Source organism: Felis catus, chromosome D2 (genome assembly GCF_018350175.1).
Source record: "Felis catus isolate Fca126 chromosome D2, F.catus_Fca126_mat1.0, whole genome shotgun sequence".
In the NCBI taxonomy this organism is placed as follows: domain Eukaryota; kingdom Metazoa; phylum Chordata; class Mammalia; order Carnivora; family Felidae; genus Felis; species Felis catus.
The window spans coordinates 28922886-28943983 of NC_058378.1; the positions used below are offsets into that span (position 1 = coordinate 28922886).

A 21098-nucleotide genomic window follows, 5' to 3' on the forward strand; every position below is an offset into this window, starting at 1 on the left:
CCTCATTAGACTCATTTAGATTTTGTAATAATACCCTAACTGGTCTCCCTTCTTCTAGTTTTTCACAATCTCCAATTCATCCTTCAAACTATTCCCAAAGTGATTTCTCTAATATAAAATAAGATAATGCTGGAGCACCTGGCTGGCTCAGTTGGAGGAGCATGAAACTCTTGATCTTGGGGTGCTGGGTTTGAGCCCCACCTCCCCACATGTGAAGTAGAGATTACTTAAAATAAATTTAAAACTTCTAAAAAAAATCTTAAAAATAAGATGATGTTGCACTAATCCCCCCTTGAAACCCTCAATGATGCTCCATTTTGAACAATAAAGTTCAGGTTCCACTGAATGACTCGAGGCAATTTGGTCTGTCCTATGTCTCTAGCTTTCTCCCTCTCTTTGGCCCACCTCCTCCTTGTTCTCCATCCATGGTAAAGAATTTGAAGTTCTCTGAATAGACCATACTGTTTCATGTCCCTAAACTTTTACTCACTGTTCTTCCTCTGCCTAGAGTGCTCCTCCCCAACAGCCACTCGACACTTGCTCATCATTCCAACTTCAACTCAAACAATCCTCTTTACATCTTCACACACATGCACACACTCATAAAAAAAGGAAGCAATGCTTCCTTATCTCTGTACCTTACACAGATCTCTAAGAGAATCATCATCATTCTACCATCTCCTAGGATTTCTCATACTATATGGTAGAATAAATGCATGTTTATGTCACTTTCTTGCATCAAAACTAATAAAAGACAAAAAAGATTAAAGTTAGAGGCACTATACTCAAGGAAACTTATAATTACCCCAAATTACAAATATAGAAATACAGGGGCACATGGGCGGCTCAGTTAGTTAAACGTTGGACTTTGGCTCAGGTCATGATCTCATGGTTCGTGGGTTCTAGCCCCACACTGGGCTCTGTGCTGACAGCTCGGAGCCTGGAGCCTGGAGCCTGCTTCGCATTCTGTGTCTCCCTCTCTCTCTGCCCTTACCCCACTCATGCTTGCTCTCTCTCTCTCTCTCTCTCTCTCTCAAAAATAAATAGTCAAAAAAATCTTTTTAACAAATAAATACAGTTAAATCTTGACCAAATTAAAAAAAAAAAAAAAAGGAGGGTGAAAGCCTGGACACATCTCAGTGGTAAATAACATTCTTTTTTTTTTTTTTTGTAGATTTTATCTTTAAGTAATCTCTACACCTAACATGGGACTCAAACTCACAATCCCGAAATCAAGAGTCACATGTCTACTGACTGAGCCTGCCAGGCACCCTGTTAAATAATTTTCCCTAAAAGGGCCACAACCCTAGAATTCCTGCCTGCACATCCTTTGATTAGAGTATTAAGATGTAAGCATGGATAGATACAGGATCAAAAAGGTATATCCCCTGTAAAGACCCAGTTTGAGACTATAGAAACACAGGAATGGTAGGGCAGGATTCGCATGATGACAAGCCATTGCTCTTTTCTTTTTCTTTTTCTTTTTCTTTTTCTTTTTTTTAATTTACATCTGAGTTAGTCAGCATATAGTGCAATAATGATTTCAGGAATAGAATCCAGTCATTCATCCCCTATGTATAACACCCACTGCTCATCCCAACAAGTGTCCTCCTTAATGCCCCTTCCCCATATAGCCCATCCCTCCCATCCAAAACCCCTCCAGAAACCATCAGTTTGTTCTCTGTATTTAAGAGTCTCTTATGTTTTGTCCCCTTCCCTGTTTTTATATTATTTTTGCTTCCCTTCCCTTATAGTCATCTGTTTTATATCTTAAATTCCACATATGAGTGAAATCATATCATATTTGTCTTTCTCTGATTGACTAATTTCACTTAGCATAATACACTCTAGTTCCATCCACGTAGTTGCAAATGGCAAGATTTCATCCTTTTTGATTGCTGAGTTATACTCCATTGCATATATATATATATATATATATATATATATATATACACATATATATACACATATACACACACACACACACACACACACACACACACACACACCACATCTTCTTTATCCATTCATCAGTCAATGGACATTTGGATTCTTTCCATACTTTGGCTATTATAGATAGTGCTGGTATAAACATTGGAATGATATGTCATTTCTAACTGTCCATGATTAAGCTCACCTCGCCAAGGGAACTACTAGAGATTAAGTAGAGTGGAAGAAAGAAGCTGAACCACCAGTTCACAATGCTGATAGCCTGTGACTTAAAGTACTTTGCCATGAAGCATATTGAGTTTTGGAGCACCAAACAGTAAAAGAAAACTTTTCCTGAAAGCAAAGGAAATAACTTTCATGAGAAACCATTCAATATCACAAATAGATTAAAAATTGCTGATTATTGAGGCGCCTGGGTGGCTCAGTCAGTTAAGCGTCCGACTTCAGCTCAGGTAATGATCTCGCAGTTCATGAGTTCGGGCCCCGCATGTGGCTCTGTGCTGACAGCTCAGAGCCTGGAACCTGCTTCGGATTCTGTGTCTCCCTCTGTCTCTGCCCCTCCCCAACTCTGCTCTGTCTCTCTCTGCCTCTCAAAAATAAAGAAAACTAATAAAAAAAATTGCGGATTATTATCTCAACTTACACTCTGCATTATTCTTCAGTAAATGACTAGTGGTATACAAAGATCAGTAATGGAAACTCTACATAAAAAGCACAAAATAAAAAACAAAGAGAAAAGGAGAGGAACCAAAAACTTCATATGAATAAGAATTAACAAAGGAAACAGAGGAAGAGGTCACTGAAATAGTTATATGTGGACTCAAACACACATACACACACACACACACATATAAATAATATGTTCTCTCTTTTAAAAAAATTGAAAGAAAAGTTACAAGATTCAAAAAACAGATAAAATATAAAGGAATGAAAAACAAGATAAAAGAACTCAAGAAACAAACACAAGCAAAAAAAAACATTACAAAGATAAAAGTAACAGAAGCATCCAATATACATGAACTGAGAGGACATTTTGGAAACATGGTGGAAAACTAGCAAAATCACATATCTAAAAAGATGGAAAATCCCAAACACTCTTCTTTCCTCATCTCTCATAACGAGGGATCAATAGATAGATATTAGTTACAGTTGAGTGAAATTTAAAATAATTTCTGATTCAAGGAAAAATATGCAACTAGGTTTTAAGCATATATGAAGCTGCCCAACCATTGAAAGTGAGGGGATACAGAAACATTTACCATCCAATGGATATCAAAAGATAGCCAGGGCAGCACTAATTTATGAGAAAAAAATAGACTTTAAAACAAAAACTGTAACAAGAGACAAAAAAAGAAAGGACACTATATAATAATAAAGGGGACAACCCAACAAGAAGATATAACAATTGTAAATATTTATGCATCCAACATGAGCATCCAAATATATAAAAGTTAATAACAAACATAAAAGAAATAATTGATAGTAATACAATAATAGCAGGGGACTTTAACCACCCACGTACATCAAAGGACAGAAAAATCAAACAGAAAATCACTGATTTTGAATGACACACTGAACCAGATGGATTTAACAGATATATTCAGAACATTCCATCCTAAAACAGCAGAAGACACATTCTTTTCAGGTGCACATAGAACACCATGCATCTTTTCTGACCACAAGGCTATGAAATAAGAAATCAACTACTAGTAAAAGTCTAGAAACAGCACAAATACAAGGAAGTTAAATAACATGCTACTTAACAATGAACGGGTCAACCAGGAAATCAACGAAGTAAAAAAGTACCTGGAAACAAATGAAAATGAAAACACAATGGTCCAAACTTGTTAGGATGCAGCAAAAGCATTCTAAGAGGCAAGTTTATAGCAATACATGTCTACCTCAAGAAGTGAGAAAATCTCAAATGAACAACCTAACCTTATACCTAAAGGAACTAGAAAAAAAACACACAAAACCAAAAAGCAGCAGAAGGAAGGAAATAATAAAGATCAGAACAGAAATTAATGATATAGAAACTAAAAAAAACAAACAAAACAAAAACAAAAAAACAATAAAACAGATGAATGAAACCAAGAGCTGCATTTTTTTCCAAGATCAACAAAAGTAATAAACCTCTAGCCAGACTTTTCAAAAAAGAGAGAGAGAGAGAGAGAGAGAGCACAAATAAACCACGAATGAAAGGGGATCACAAATAACAACCAACACCACAGAAATACACACAACTGTAACAAAATATTATGAAAAACTATATGCCAACAAACTGGACAACCTAGAACAAATGGATAAACTCCTAGAAACATAAAACCTACCAAACTGAAGCAGGAAGAAATAGAAAACTTGAACAGACCAGTTAACGGTAATGAAACTGAATCAGTAATCAAAAAACTCCGAACAAACAAGTCTAGGACCAGATGCTTTCAGAGGCGAATTCTAGCAAACATTTATTTTTTTTTTTTTTCAACTTTTTTTTTTTTAATTTATTTTTGGGACAGAGAGAGACAGAGCATGAACGGGGGAGGGGCAGAGAGAGAGGGAGACACAGAATCAGAAACAGGCTCCAGGCTCTGAGCCGTCAGCCCAGAGCCCGACGCGGGGCTCGAACTCACGGACCGTGAGATCGTGACCTGGCTGAAGTCGGACGCTTAACCGACTGTGCCACCCAGGCGCCCCCCTAGCAAACATTTAAATAAAAGTTAATATCTATTCTTCTCAAACTATTCTAAAAAACAGAAAATGAAGGAAAACTTCCAAATTCATTCTGTGAGACCAGTATCACCCTAATACCAAAACCAGATAAAGACACCACGAAAAACAGAACTAAAGGCCAATATCTCTGGCAAAGACAGATGTAAAAACCCTCAACAAAATACTGGCAAACCAAATCTAACAATACATTTAAAAAATCATACACTACACTCAAGTGGGATTTATTCCTGTATTGCAAGGCTAGTTCAATTTTAACACATGATCAATATGATACACCACATTAATAAAAGAAAGGATAAGAACTATATGATCATTACAGTAGATGCAGAAAAAACATTTGACAAAGTACAACATCCATTCATGATAAAAACCCTCAACAAAGTAGGTCTAGAGGAAACATATATCAACATAATACAGGCCACATATGAAAAACCCACAGCTACATCTTCAAAGTGAGAGCTTTTCCTCTATGGTCATAAACAAGACAGGGGTGTCCACTCTTACCACTGTTATTTAACACAGTACTGGAAGTCCTAGCCACAGCAATCAGACAACTAAAAAGAAATTAAAGGCATCCATATCGGTAAGGGACAAGTAAAACTTCCACTATTTGCAGATGAGATGATACTACATATAGAAAGTGAAAGACTCCACCAAAAAACTACTAGAACTGATCAAAGTAGTAAAGTCATAGCTACAAAATCAATATACAGAAATCTACTACATTCTTATACACCAATAATGAAGCAGCAGAAAGAGAAACTTAAAAAACAATCCCATTTAGGGATTTATATGTATGATTCATAATTTTTTCTCGAAAGAACTCTAACTCAACCTGCATGTGTTCACAGTACAAAAACACAAAAATAAAAGCTCTGAGTATTTTTTGTTTTTTTACTGCCCTTTAAAAAATAATCATCTCTTATTAATCTTATTTTTAACAACAGAATTTTTAAAAAGAGTCAAATGATGGCCCTGGATTCAACATGTTAATTGGATATCTGAAGATTTCACTGCAGATACTTAGCAAAATTTTAACTGCTACATTTCTGTTCGTTTTCAGTACAATGGGTGAAAACAATCAGTTCGCAAGCTTGTTCACTTACACAAGCTGGGTTTAGTATGGTGTGTGGTACGGAGCCCAGAGTCTCCAACACAGTAGTTGTATTTTGAGTATTTAAAGATCAAAGTACGTTAAGAAGTCCTGTCTGAACTCCTTCCTGTCTATCCAACAACTTCCTTCCCAGCTAGATTGATCCACTTAATTTTGACCTATCGTTAGTTGAAATTCAAGTTAAATTTATCACTAAACTGAAAGAGTGAAAGGAAGGAAAATAGCTAATCTCAATTACAACAATCTATTTTTTAAAATACTAGGACAAGATTCATAGATTCATACAAAATTAGCAAATATATTTTATTGTAAAAATTGCCTTGATCATGTCTGTTTTAAAGATGTAGATATTTGACCTTATTTAGATAAATTCTTGTTGTTTCTAAAAAACTAACCTTCTTAAATCTTTCTTCTGAATTGAATAACAAGACCGAATCTTTTTCTGCTCCTAGAAAACTTGGAGCCACACTTATGCCCACATAAATCAGCGTGTGGGTTAAAAGGGCAGCAGATCTCCACTTTTTTTCCACCAAAACAGAAGTGACATTTAAAAAGTATTTAATATTCACTGTCCAACATACTCTCCTCACTCTGAACTGCCACCCACAGTAAGGAAGACAACTGGTTTGCATGAAATACCCCTGTAAGATTTCTGTAAACCCTGAATTTTCTCCTCCATCAGTCCGTAAGACACTAGAATCACGAAACCATAATCAAAGCTGCTGCATTTTTTGCGTTATTCCTGACTGTTTTATATCCTAATGCTTGTTTTCCTTTCTTCTTTCACTCCACTTTTAATTTGTCCTATCTTGAGTTTCATATAGCCTTGTAAGTCACCTTAAATCCTTTCTAGAAAAAGGAATAAATAAATAATTATTCCATGTATCTGCAAAAGCAATCTCAATTTACCTTAGATAAAGCCTTAAAACTTTAACTCCTTGCTGCCTCTTAACTATTCTCTACCACACTGAACACAGAAATATTGAAATCCGAGTTCTTTCTTTTTTATCAATGCCCTGTTTGAAGATATTTAAGGCTACACACCAAAAATACAGGAAAAGCACCCATGCACAATTTAAGTTTAGAGGCCCATGATGGAAATTGAATTGTTTGTGCAAATAAAGAAACTGCTTGCTGCACGACTTTTATGTGTAAAGAACGTAAAGCTTCCAGTTCCTTGCATATACTTCCAGTTACTCAAATAGTAAGAGCTCAGTTACACAGTAGGAATTTTTAAATGCTCTGATGTAACACTACTATAGCTTGGTCACTGGCACAGGAGCACTTGTTTAAGCGCTATTTTTAAAACTACTAATAAACACACCAAATAGCAGAATTGAGCCTCTGCTCAAGTGAGTTGCCTAAGTTGTTGTGAAAGAAAAAAAAATGTGTAAGAGAATCACATTTTTATCTAAATCTGAAATGCCTGCTAATCTATTAGAAAAAGCAGACATTTATAAAATTGGAACTTTCATAAAGTAGTTTAGAGTTTAGTGTTATTAAAAGGAAAATTAGTTATACAACTAATAAATGCACAGCATAGTATTTCTATTCATCCCATTTTATAGAAATAATGTCCTTTTATTTCCCCCAAAGTTATCTAACCAAGCAACAGATAATCTAAAATTATCAGATTTGCTTTACAGCAAAATTGGATCTTAAAAAGTTTGACACTTCACTCACCTACTGCAGGACAGAGTATTGCCCATATACAGATACTAAATCAATTGTCTAAGCAATTTCTTGTATTTAGAAATTCAGTGCCACTCTTACGGCTCACAATTTGGCTTATGATGCATCTGTAAGCAAACAGCCTGACAAGCACCCTAGTGTATTTCAGGATGACTGACGGGACACAGTGGCTCAAGCACAAGGGGGGGATGGGTGCTCTTAAAGCAATATGCCAATGAAGAGCGACATCAAACAGTAGAATCAGACCTAAAATTTTATTTTTCAAATCTGCAATGAAATGATATATCGTTCGGTATAAACTTTTAAACATAACTTTTGTGTGTGCTGTGTTCCCAAAACATTGTGAATTCCAAAGTGGCTTTAAGAATTTTTAAAAAATTTAAATTTAACTGATGAAATTTAACTGATGACAATAAATTAAATATGAGTTGCTATCAGAAATAGGGAAGCAGATCCATGCAGTTTGTCCCCTGCTGTGTTCCTTCCCTATGGCCTGCCTACTTCCCTGGTTAAAACTTGGATCAAAAGATCAGAAAATTTCAATTATGGATATTTCCATATTAGTTTCACTTCAGAAAATATTCAAGTCATACACTGGCATCATTCTCCACATTTGTAATCACTCCTACATTATTTCACAATACTCTCTCTGCACTGTTCAATCCTTTTTTACAGCAATCAGCTCTTTAAAAAAAAAAAAAAAAAAAAAAAAAAAAAAAAAAAAGCTACTCATTTTTAAACACAATCCCTAATTTAGCCAGCAGAGGGTATCATTTGATTCTGAAAGCCCACAGTATTTCATCCAATGACATTTATTTTTATACTTCAACTACAAAATGGGACACACCATCTCAATTTTCATTATTAAATATGTTTAAAAATATCCCATTTTATTTTGCCTATATTAATTTGACTTTTATATAGCCCATATTAGTGTTTAATACTTCTCATCTGTGGCAAAGTCTACCATTATTTCTTCTATCAGCTCCAAGAGATGCATTGTCATGGTAGTGAGAGAAAGACTAAGAAGTAGAATTGGGTTCAATTATCAACACGACTTTCCACAACCCTAGATTTTTCTGGGACCAAAAATAGCAAACAAAGAAACAAATAAAAACCCTATGTAAAGATTCCAAGCCCCATTAGAAAATCTAAAACAAACTCCAAAGAAAATAAAACTACACTATAATACAAAATCATTTCTCTTCAAAATTACATATGATATTTGTAAACTGTTAACTAATATTTTCTAATTGCCTTGTTTGGTATTTGTCCATTCTATATGGACAAATTATAATTAGCTACAGCAAAATTCTAGAAGACAGGGATCCTGTTATCACAGAATTATTGTATTTCTCATGAGCATACAATGTTATGACTAACAAAGTCCTCATACAAGCTACAAATTCCCTATTTTACAAATTCAGTTTTGAAAAGCCTGAATATTGATTTGCCTGATTTACTCTAAAAATAAAGATTTTACCATCTAAATAGCCAAAAATCATTAACTACCACAAATTTATCTTGACTGAAGATAAAAATTTTCTACGCTTCCCTGAAGCTATTATCACAAACATTAAGTTTACTAAGTTAACTTGGCAAAAATAAAACAGATCTAAAGGCTCAAAGAGTGAGCTCTCTTTTCAAGCTCCTAAACTTACCCCTAATGACACAGCCTTTATGCTCAAGTATTAAATTTTCCAAAGAGAAAAGAAATAATCATTCTCTTCCTCAATTGTGATTCAAAATAGGAAATTATAGCTTCTTTTCCTTAAAAAGAAAATTCTATTTCTGATAATGAAAGCAAGTTTTGAGTTCCTCACTCTACAAAATCATTTTTTAATAATTGAATGTGGCAGTTTCTTTCCTCATATAATAACTAATGGTAGCTATGTAAAAATCATCTTTTACACTTGGAAATAAAGTATACCATCTTTTCAACTGTAATGGATTTTTTTCAGGAAATTTTGTATTGTTAATTTTCTGAACTGATATATTCCCTACGATACAAAAGAGATACTTAGAATTATTTCTCAAATTAACTGACAGGATATGCATCCATAAGAAAACTGAAATATCAGTTTTGCAAGTAATTTGCTTATCCTTTTTACCAATCATCAAAAAAAATCTAAAATCATCCAATTTTAGAATATACAGATAACTAATTTTTTTGTTTTCATCTAACCACTTAATTCTACTGTACTTTCCAACTATGAGTTTGGTTCCTGACACAGGCTCCCCTGAAGTATGTCTCATTCAGCAATTTTTGGTTTCCCTAGTGCCTTAAGAAACTATACCTACAAGGTCTTGTTAGTCTCAATTCTACTTGAGGATTAAAAAAAAAATTTTTTTTAACAACAATGCATGCCCTGGGGAGAGACTGAATAGTGAATAAATACTATTTAAAATAATCTTTTACTTTTAGCAAAAATGCCCCCATATATTTTATGTTCAATTTGAATTTGTAACATACTTTTTATATACAGTCTTTCATTTTATTTTGAAAACTAGTTATTATTTCCCTAAACTATTGCAGTGGACTTATAACAGATAATATTCACACCAATGAGCAAGTCTAGGGCACACTCTGACTCGGACATACATTAGGTATGATGAGTTTGAGGTGTGAGCGCCATGTGCAAATGGGTTACGTCCCACAGACAGCTGAAACACAGGATCCTGAAGTTCAGGAGAAAAATCAGCCCTATAAATAGAGATATGGTCACTATGCATCCATGTTACACCCTAACCCATGAGACTAAATGAGATCTTCCAAGGTTCACAGCAGAGAAAGATAAGGCAGCCAAGGATAGAACTTTGCAAAACAAATACCCACTAGGAATGGGAAGAGAAGGAAAGAAATTAAAAGAACAGGCAGAAACACAAGGAAACTGGGTTCAAATTCAAGCTCGACTTCACTCTTCCCCATTTTATCCTGTTTTTCCCCCCATTTTGTGAAATGAGACCTACAAAGTTACTATTAAGAAGTGCTTATAAAATTACCCATAGAATGTAATGGAGTACTGGGGTGCCTGGATGGCTCCATTGGTTTTAAGCATCTGACTCTTGATTTTGGCTCAGGTCATGATCTCACAGTTCATGGGTTCGAGCCCCGTGTTGGGCTCTGTGCTGTTGGAGCCTGCTTGGGATTCTCTGTCTCTCTGCCCTTCCCCAACTCGTGCTCTCTCTCCCTCTCAAAGATAAATAAGTAAACATTGTTTTAAAAAGAATCTAATGGAGTGCTCATTACAGTGCTAATAATTCACCAATTAATTATTCTTATTACGTGGAAAGATACTTTTCTGTTCGTGGGATTCTACTTTTCCAAACCAAAACGCCATTGAATTTTAGAAGGCTGCTGTGAAAGATTGCAAAAAAAAAAAAAAAAAAAAAAAAAAAATTTGCCTATCTGATTTAAAAATGGATAAAGAATCATTAGGTCCACACATTTTTATTTAGCAAATTGAATCCATTTCACCAAGGGACGTCATCTACCCCATCCATGATAGTAACTTATAATTAAGTAACAAGGAAACATAGTTCTAAAATGGAAGAACTTAAGACCTGCTTCCAAAGTTGTAACATATGCTTAATAGAGAAAATCAAAGATACACTAACACATATTAACGAATGGTCTATGTTTATCTAGAGGATTAGATATGGAATGGTTAAAGGACAGAATACTGAACCAAAAGCAATATAATGGCAATAAGTAAAAAACAGAAACCTCTGGTGTCTTGTTCCCACATAAGATTTATGGAATTGTGCCAACATGCTTCATTCCAGAGGAGAGAGTCAGTCACTTGCTGAGGCTATATTAGAGAGAGGGAAAGGAAATCCTTTCTCCCACCATTTCCAAAGATAGTAACAGAAAACTAGAGAATGATGGATTTCACTACCAAGTAGCCATGTTTATTTTACTCATGTCCCCCACTGGCTCTCTACAAGTCAAGTCTACTAATTTTTCATTATAATGCAAAAGAAATATATGTACAAAGACAAGGAAAATCAATTTTGCAAAGTTCATAATACCCCTAAATTGTCCAAAGAGTACCTGCTAGCCTCACTAAGCTTAACTACAACATCACTCCTATCAGGCCTCTAATTGTACTGAAAAGAATAAAGCTCATCACAGGGTAAGGTAAAGTAATTAAACTCAGTCGTCAGCATAGTGATTCACACTATTTGACTCTAAATGATAATCATACCAACAGTCCAAGTAATTCATACACACATACCCCAAATCACCCCAGCCTTTCTTCTCCTGGATGTTGAGAGCACAGAATTAGACTAACACAACTAATCATGTTCCTCAGGTAAAATTCAACTGATAGAACTAGTCTGTGAAAAGTCTGTTGTATTTTATTTTTTGTGATCATAGTCCATATCACTTGCCTCAGCTCTGTTCCACTCCTACCTTCCTATAGGTATCCACTGTGTTGTAGTTAGTGGATGCCTTTCTAATCAACTTCCCATAACTGTTGACATACATCTTTACAATGGTATATAGCTTTATGTGTGTATGGACTTTCAAATTTACACAAACAGTATTGTACTTCTTCTCTCTTCTCTCTCTCTCCCTCTCTGTCTCCCCCCACCCCATTATGTTTTCATGATCTAACATGTTGAACCATATACATGCAGTAAACACCATAGATTAGCCCAAGCAACACACAATCCAGCTCTCCCTTGCCTTGCACAGCTATGGAAGCAGGACATTAGGTTTCCCAGACTTCTTTGCAACTCAGAATGGCATGTGACAGAATTCTAGCCAATGACTGTCAGCTGGTGTCCACTGAGATGCCTTCTGGCAAAGCTTTTGCTTTCCCTATAAAAAAGGAATCAGATAATGTTGCTATGACCCTTGGCCCCTCCTTCTACTATCTCTGGTATGATGCCTGGACATAAATCAGTGCTAAAAAGCTAAGGAAGGAAGATGACAGGGCAAAACTATGCAAAGAGCTCAGGTCCTTGATATCATCAGTTCTGAACTTCTTACCCACAGATTTCTTGTTATTTGAGAAAAATTAGTTCCCAACTAATAAAATTGATTTAATTTAGTTTCCATTTGTAGCATTCTATCAGATGCCTTAATAATGTATTTTATCTGTCCGTATCCCTATTCAAGAATATTTAGGTAGTATCCAACTCTTTGCTATGGGAAACAGTTCTATAATAAGCATTCTCATACATACTTCTTTGTATACCTATGTAAGAGTCCCTCTAATGCATATACTCTGCTACGGCCTGAATTGCACCCTCCCCCAAATTCATATGTCTGTAATTCTAACCCCCTATACTTTAGAATATAACGGTATCTGGAAACAGGGTCTTTAAAGGTAGGATTATGCTAAAATGAAGCCATTAGGGTGGGCCCTATCAATATGATTGGTGCCCTTATAAGAAGAGGTTAGGACACCGACACGCACAAGGGAATAACCATGTTGAGGATACAGCAAGAATATAGCCATCTATTAGCCAAGGAGAGAGGCCTCAGAAGAAACCAAACCTGTCAACACCTTGATCATGGACTTCTAACCCTCAGACTAAGAAAATAAATTTCTATTGTTTAAACCAGTCTGTGATACTTTGTTATGGCAACCCTACCAAACTAATACAATTCAGAAGTAGAATTTCTGCGTCGAATGCATTTGAGCACTCAATTTCAACAATTATTACTAACCTGGTCTCCAAAATAACACCACCAACAGAACATGTAGGCTCACATGTCCCCATCTCCTCACCAGCACAAGATACTGAATGACATTTCAGCTTCTGCCAACACGGAAAGTACAAAGTGGATCTCACTGTTGTTTTAATTTAATTGTATTTTTGATTACCAATGTCATTGGTGATATGCTTGGGGTTAACTAGCCAGCCATTCAAGTATCTCTTCTACGAATTGCTCACTTGTACTTTTTACCCCTTTTTCTCCTAGGCTGTCTGTTTTTTCTCACAGATTTCTAAAATTCTCTCTATATTCTATATATAACCCTTTGTCAGTAACAGTCCTTGAAAATATCCTCTCCCTTCTTGATAGGTCTCTCTTTGTATCCATAAACATTCCACCATCTATGTATGAAAGTTCCATTTTCTTCACATCTTTACAGATACTAGGTTATTACCAGGTTATTAATTTTTATAAATCCAATAAGTATGATAAGGTATCTCATCATTATTTTAATCTGTATTTACCCAATAGCTAGTGAAATAAGCTAAATATCTTTTCACTTATTTATTAGTCATTCCAATTTTCTCTTCTGTGAATTACTTTTTGACTTATAATTAACTCATTTCTCTGTTGTTCTTTTTCTTATTAATTTTTTTCAATATTTATTTATTTCAGTAATCTCTATACCCAACCTGAGGCTCCAGCTCACAACCCTGAGATCAAGAATCATACATTCCTGGGGCACCTGGGTGGTTCAGTCAGTTAAGCATCTGACTTCAGCTCAGGTCATGATAGTGCGGTCTGTGAGTTCGAGCCCCATATCAGGCTCTGTGCTGACAGCTCAGAGCCTGGAGCCTGTTTCAGATTCTGTCTCCCTCTCTCTCTGTCCCTCCCCCACTGATGCTGTCTGTCTCTGTCTCTCTCTCTCTCTCTCTCTCTCTCTCTCTCTCTCTCTCTCAAAAATAAACATTAAAAAAAAAAGTATAACATCAAGCTAACCATGAGGAAACACAGGACAAATGCAAAAAGAATGCTGTTTTTAAGGCTTATTTTTCTTTATTTGAGAGAGAAAGTGCAAGCACATGCAAGTACAAGAGAGGGGAAGAGGGAGAGAGAGAGAATCCTAAGCAGGCTCCATGCTCAGGGTGGAGCCTGAGGCGGGGCTTGATCCCACAACCCCGGGATCAAGACCTGAGCCGAGGGGCGCCTGGGTGGCTCAGTCGGTTAAGCAACTGACTTCAGCTCAGGTCATGATCTCATGGTTCGTGGGTTCGAGCCCTGCGTCGGGCTCTGTGCTGACAGCTCAGAGCCTGGAGCCTGCTTCAGATTCTGTGTCTCCCTTTCTCTCTGCACCTCCCCTGCTCACATTCTATCTCTCTCTTTCTTCAAAAAATAAATAAATATTTAAAAAAAAAAAAAAGAATCACACATTCCTCCACATGAGCTGGCCAGGCACCCCTCCTTATTAATTTTTAAATAATTCTTTGTAAAATGTCATACTAAATCATTTTTTGTTTAATGATCTATGAGTTACTATTTCCATAATAATGCTACATAATAAAACACCCTAAAACTCAGTGGCATAAAACAACATTTATTCTCTCTTGTGCATTTTCAGGTTGGCTGGTGGTTAGGTTGGCTAATCCAAGATGGGCCTGGCTGGGCTTACTCCAAGCTGCAGTTTTGGAATCCAAACCTGTTCTACATGTGTCTCATCCTCCTTGGACAAGTAGGCTATCAGGAGCATGTTCTTCCCATGACAACAACAAAAATACAAGAAGCGCAAGTGGAAAAATACAAATTAAAACTACTTCTCAAATGCCAAACTGACAGAGAGCCCCGTACCTCTCTTATCCCTTAAATAGTTCAAGAATTCCATGGGCCTCTTGACCCCCCATACCTCAAAGAGAGAAAACAAGAGAATATGTTTAGAATACAAGTGGGTCCTGTTGAAGGCTGCTAGTGTTCTCCCAGCACACAGTTAACTGACGAAAACTGATCCCCTGAGGTCCATTGTGACCTTTCCACCTGCTGCACTCTTGCGTTTGCTACTACCGTTACTGACATTGGCCATGGTGATTCTTCAAGACAGAACCAGCTTGATCCCTCACAGGTATGGCATGGCATCCGTGCTTACAGCCTCAGTTTACCAAGCACAGTGGCCAGGTCAGGAGGGCCTTCTGCCTCCTTCTGCCTTCAATCACTCACAAGCCCAAACAGCCTCTCCCACCAGATAATATAGGCCACAAAAAGGATTCTAATTTAAGGTCTTTGATATTCTTTCTTACTAGGTCCTTTCTTATTCAGGAACAGTTCAATGCATTAAAAAGTTTCTAATAATAAATACATTGTAAAAGAAAGGAGTCCAGGTCTTCATTCTTTTCCTCTCTGAAGGCTCCCAGACTCTACAGATTGTCTCCAGTCCTCCCAGTTTTGACCAGCACTGCAGGTGAAGAAAGACTGGAAAAGATAACCTTTATCAAATCAGAAAAAGACCCTCATACATCAGTACTGAGACACAAGAGGATAAATATCTCCTAATGATTTGCAAACACTGGGGTAACCTTATAGTTTCCAGATAAAATACAGAATTCCCAGGTAACTTTGAATTTCAGATAAACAGTGAATAATTTTCCAGCGTAAGTATGTCCTATGTCCTATGAAATATCTGGGACATACACTAAAAAAAAAAAAAAGACACTGGCTGTTTACCTGAAATTCAAACCTGTGTGTCTTATATTTTCATTTGCTAAATCTGACTACCCTACTTTTTGTATTTCATGAATGGGACAAATTGGGAGGAGGGGGAACTAGAACTCCCTTGTACCTAAATTTAAAGCAGTCTCAGAGCCAGACCCTCACATCTGTGTATCCTGACATCCTGTCAGAGAACTGAGGGCAACAGAGACAACCCAATAACCAGCTCTCATCCCATTACTACACAGGAGCTGCTTTTTAGACAGCCAGATGTGCTTCCTGGTCACCTCCCAGCAACAGATTTCTAACTACACTCTGCCAGAAGATTTTAGTTCCCAGAAATACAATACGGGATACAAGAAGACAAAGGAAGAATAACATACTGTGTCCTGAGATATGAGAACCCCAACAGGAGGGGTTCTCCAAGATCATGATGTTGTCATTCATGGGATTAAGCCCCACGTCAGGCTCTGCACTGATGGCATGGAACCCGCTTGGAATTCTCTCTCTCCCTCTCCCCCTTCCTCCCTCTCCCTCCCTCTCTCTCTCTCTCCTTCTCACTCTCTCTCTCTCTCAAAATAAATAAACTTCAAAATAATAATAATAATGATAATAAATTATTTTAAATTATCTAGAGTTGAATTCACCTCCAAGTAGAGGACCAAATAATAGGAATAAGAGAATAGCTGCCCCAATGGATGTGTACCTCCTATAGCCCAGAAATGTACTGAGATACCTGAGATTTAAGAGAGAAGAGATTTAAAATTTAAGAGAGGAATTCTGTAGTTCAAAGTTGATAGTGATGAAGCTCAAAGGGGATATACATATCTCACTTATGACAAACACCAAATAAGTCCCATCTTTCAAAAAGAAGCCAATAGGAAAATATCCAAAATAAAAAGACTATATAAGATAAGAGTAAGATAATGTCTTAAAGATAAACAGAAACTACCCTCAAGATAAAAGAAAATTTGGAATACTATCTACTCTGTGCTCTCAGTGAAACACCCAAACACATAAATTTCAGGACAGAAGTGATGGAAAAACCAAATAAAATGAAAAGAAAATCAACTGAAGTGAGAGACCAAAATAAAAAGAGACCTAGCAATGATTTAAAAACTTTTTAAATAAGCAAAACCAAAAAGACAAGAAATTAATTACAATCTCAATTGGAGAGGGGCTCCTGGGTGATTTAGTCAAGGATCCGACTTCGACTCAGGTCATGATTTCATGTTTCATGAGTTCGAGCCCCACATCGGGCTCTGTAATGACAGCTCAGAGCCTGGAGACTGCTTCAGATTCTGTGTCTCCCTCTCTCTCTGCCCCTCCCCTGCTCGCTCTGTCTCTCTCTCTCTCAAAAATAAACATTAAAGAAAAAATTTTTAATCTCAACTGGAGAAATCACTCCTCTCCTTTATTTGCTGCCTCTCTATCAGCAACTTCATCATTCAAAGGGCAAAAGAAGCAAGGCATAGAACTGCTTAGCCTGGACTTAATTTTATCAAGAAAGAGAAATATGTTAGTGATGTCAAAGTGACAGGAACCATGGGGAAAGCTGAACATATCACCTCAGAGTCCATTACAGCCAAGGAAGAAAACACAAAGCAAAGTAAGACAAGTATCTTCAATTGTTTAGCAGGTCAGAGAAAATATACATATTTCCCAGAGCCAGAAATTCTAAAACGAAAGATAGGTCAAAAAATAAAACCCACTATTAGAAAGAAATACATGAAGAAAAAATGAGACAGAAGGTATGCAAATATAATTTAATGTGGTATACAAGAAGCTTTCTAAAAACCTGAGGGTTTTAAAGGACATACAAGAGAAGAAGGAAGAAGGTAAAGGTAAGAATGAATGCATCAGTATACTACTGGCTTATTAAAAGTGTGGACTAAACCTAAGATGAACAGAGACTTGTGAAAAATGCTCAAAACAACACCAATATTTTTAGGTTGCATTTGAGGGAAGAAGGACAAGAAAGATACAACCACCCTCCTCCACTCCCAGGCAGAGTTCGTGATATTGACAACAGACAGAAAGGAAAATGACAATATTTTGTGTTTGCTTTCATCTTGTCTACCAAGGAGAGTGGTCTTTATGACAGTAAGATTGTGCCAACAATCTTACTATGCATCTGCCTTCACTAAATGTAACTGTCCTAAGTGACAGAGGAGGGCAGGTCAATATGTATAACAAGATGCAGCTCAGTATGTACATTATGCCTTTTAATTCTTGACCTAAATTAGGATTCTGTAAATTAGCAAGAGCATAATGTATGGATATTGCATGGGCAACCAACAGTGCCTATCACAAGATATTTGATTCTGAAAGCTAGAGTTATGAAAACAGAATTGCTGAATCTAACCAAAAGCAAGTTAATCTTGCAAACTCCCACGGAAACATGACCTATGAGCTCTAGCCTTGGGCTAAGATAGATGTTGATACCGCTTCTAGAGAATCACAGAGAAATCAGTTTTACTTCTTATTCTCCTTTCATTCCTAACCACAAAGAAACAAACACACATTAGAGACCAGGGCCTTTATTTGATTTACTAGTATCTATTCCCAGCACTAAGAATAATGTCTGCTACACATGTCATCTAGAATGAGTGAATTAATTAATTCCAAAGCCAATACCAGAGCAGACCCAATGTAGTCCTTTCAGCAATCTTGCTTCTCAGTCATTCCTAGGGTTCTCAGTGAACTAACTCAGGGCCTCTTTGCATTAATACCACCTCCAGAAATCTTATCAACTGAGACCTAATAATTCACTTATTATTTAATTAATTGTATACCTCCATCCCAATTCCCTACCCCATATGCAGATAAATGCTATATACAGTGTAATTTAAGCAATGCTACCCTAAGTACAAGTCTGCAATGATATAAGGAGCTTGCAAGAATGTAAATCAATGACCATTTCTTCTAAAAAGTCTTGCTACAAAGTCTTAGGGCATAGATGACCTACATTCTGGTACTAACTTTTCTCCTTTCGTGGACCAATAACAGATTGAGAACTACTGATCAATACAGCCAATATAAAGTAGGGCCTACAGTGCTCAAGTTCCACTCTCTGAGGGCTTTTCTTTGCACTAAACATTGCCTTCTCCCTCAAATCTATTTCCCCACTGATGGAAGAACCTGAAGCAGAACAAGCATACTGGTTAGGATAATGAAGACAGGAAAAGAGGTGGGTGTGCCAAATAAATTTGACCTAATTTACAATTTGGTACACAGGAACTTAAAATCATTTCTCAAACCCTGGAAGATTGTGAGTAAATTGGTAGCAGATTAAATTGGCTGTGTCCCAGGCACCAATAACACAGTTAAAAACAGTAATCAAGCATGTGAAGATCACATGCAACAGCTAATAGTCCTGTTCACTTTCAAAAATTCTGTAGTCTCAATTATCTGTCACTTTCCATTAGATTTGCAACTTGGCTAAACTCAGGAGCTTCACCCCACAGTACCATGTCACTTAAAATCCAGTATCCTAACAAAAATCAGAAAATAACACTCTCTGAATCTCTAGACTAACATTCCCATGAGCCAGTCATCCTTAAATAAACACTATTTTTTTAAGTCTTTATTACAAAGCACATAGTTTCTCTTCAGGCAAGACTGAGGGCCAACTTCTCAAACCTTAATCCCTTCTGTTCCAAAGAAAAAATAAAAACACACAAACAGAAATGCATAGGGATGAGAAAAGGGAACCCCATCCTTCCATAGCTCTGGTCTTCCTCTAAATATCACTGAAAAATAAAAGTGCACAATTCAAAAAGTTTTAATACAGGCACAATATATTCTTTAAGAATTCACAACCCTATACCTCAACTCACCTCACACCAAATAATACTGATATCTCTATACTCTCTCTACTTTGATTTCTCTGGAGAGCCACCACCTCCTAAAGTCAAATAGTTTTACTGACCACCAATTCCTTGGCTTTTTCCCTTCAATATAGTCTATTTCTACAACCATAGCTCCTAATTTCAACAATAACAAAATTAAAACTTCACTATCTTCTCTGACTCCCACTCTAGCTATGCCCCTTCCCAATCCCATGTTTTCCTAAACAGAAAAACCTAATACTGAATTTCTGCTCTTGTATGTTCCCTCTACCTTTTTCTTTCACTCTGCTGCCTACACATTTCTCCAAATACTTCTAATTTCTCCAAGCGGTTATTATAACTACAGTATTTATCCTTCTTAATTCTGCTATTTCTTTGTCACAGTTGGCTCTTAAAATTCATATAAATCAGAACAATGTATAGATGGTCCTCTAAAAAAAGTCATTTATAACTTCTATTGTTCAAAAGTCCAAAATAATATAGTCAATAATACTATCTCTTAGTTTCAGGCAGAACTGAAGCATTTTCCTGACATGTAGCTTTGTTGATATCTGTAAAGTTGATAAGTTGAAAATTTGTAAATAGAGATTCTGTCCTTCCAAACACTTAGTATATTGCTATTTACATACCTGATAACAATGTTTTACATATCAGAGACATTCAATAAAGATGTCATTTGGTAGACAAGGAATTTTACAAAGTCTTAAAAGAAAAACAGTAAAAAACCATCTTCTTAAAAGTCACAGCCTTTGTCTTCAATTCAAATGCCCTATAATCCAAGTCCACATTTAAGAATATAGTTTGAAGAATCAGACCTACAGAGAACAAACTGATGGTTGCCAGGAGGTGAAGGGGAAGATGGGCAACATGGGTGAAGAGGAGTGGGAAATATAGACTTCCAGTTATGAAATGAATAAGTCACGGGAATAAAAGGCACAGCAAAGGTAATATAATCAATGATATAATAGCACTATGTGGTGACAGAAACTACACTGTGGCGAGCATAATGTAGTGTACAAAGATGTTGAATCACTATGTTGTACAACTGAAACTAATGTAACATTGTGTGTCAATTTTACTCAAATAAAAATTTTTTTAAAAATACAGTTTAAAGAAATTATCTTTAAAATAAATTAAGACACACACACACACGCATGCAAAGATATTTACCATAGCACTTAGGTATTCAACAATAATTAAGAAAATCATATTCAGTAACTTGGGAAATTGTTACACAGTAATTTAAGATAATATCTATGTAGAATAGGTAATGTTACATGGAAAACGTTTTGGTATAATGTTAAATGTAAAAGCAAGGTCTCAAATTTTATCAACAGTATTGCTGTAATTCATTTCAAAGCCATGCAGAGAAAAAAGACTAAAAGGAAATGCATCA

The 21098-nt window shown here is 36.2% G+C and overlaps 1 protein-coding gene across 4 annotated transcripts in view; it reads right to left on the reverse strand.

Annotated features, from left to right (window-relative positions):
• The window catches only part of CTNNA3 (catenin alpha 3), a 1783011-nt gene that overhangs the window by 1702868 nt on the left and 59045 nt on the right, over nucleotides 1-21098 (reverse strand). Inside the window, exon 1 of one of the 4 annotated variants that reach the window (XM_023240491.2) lies at nucleotides 7475-7605. The exons of the other annotated variants lie outside the window; for them this stretch is intronic. The gene's annotated coding sequence lies outside the window, so the exon portion shown is untranslated. Of the gene's footprint in view, nucleotides 1-7474; nucleotides 7606-21098 lie in introns of those variants that run through there. 4 annotated transcript variants of the gene reach the window in all.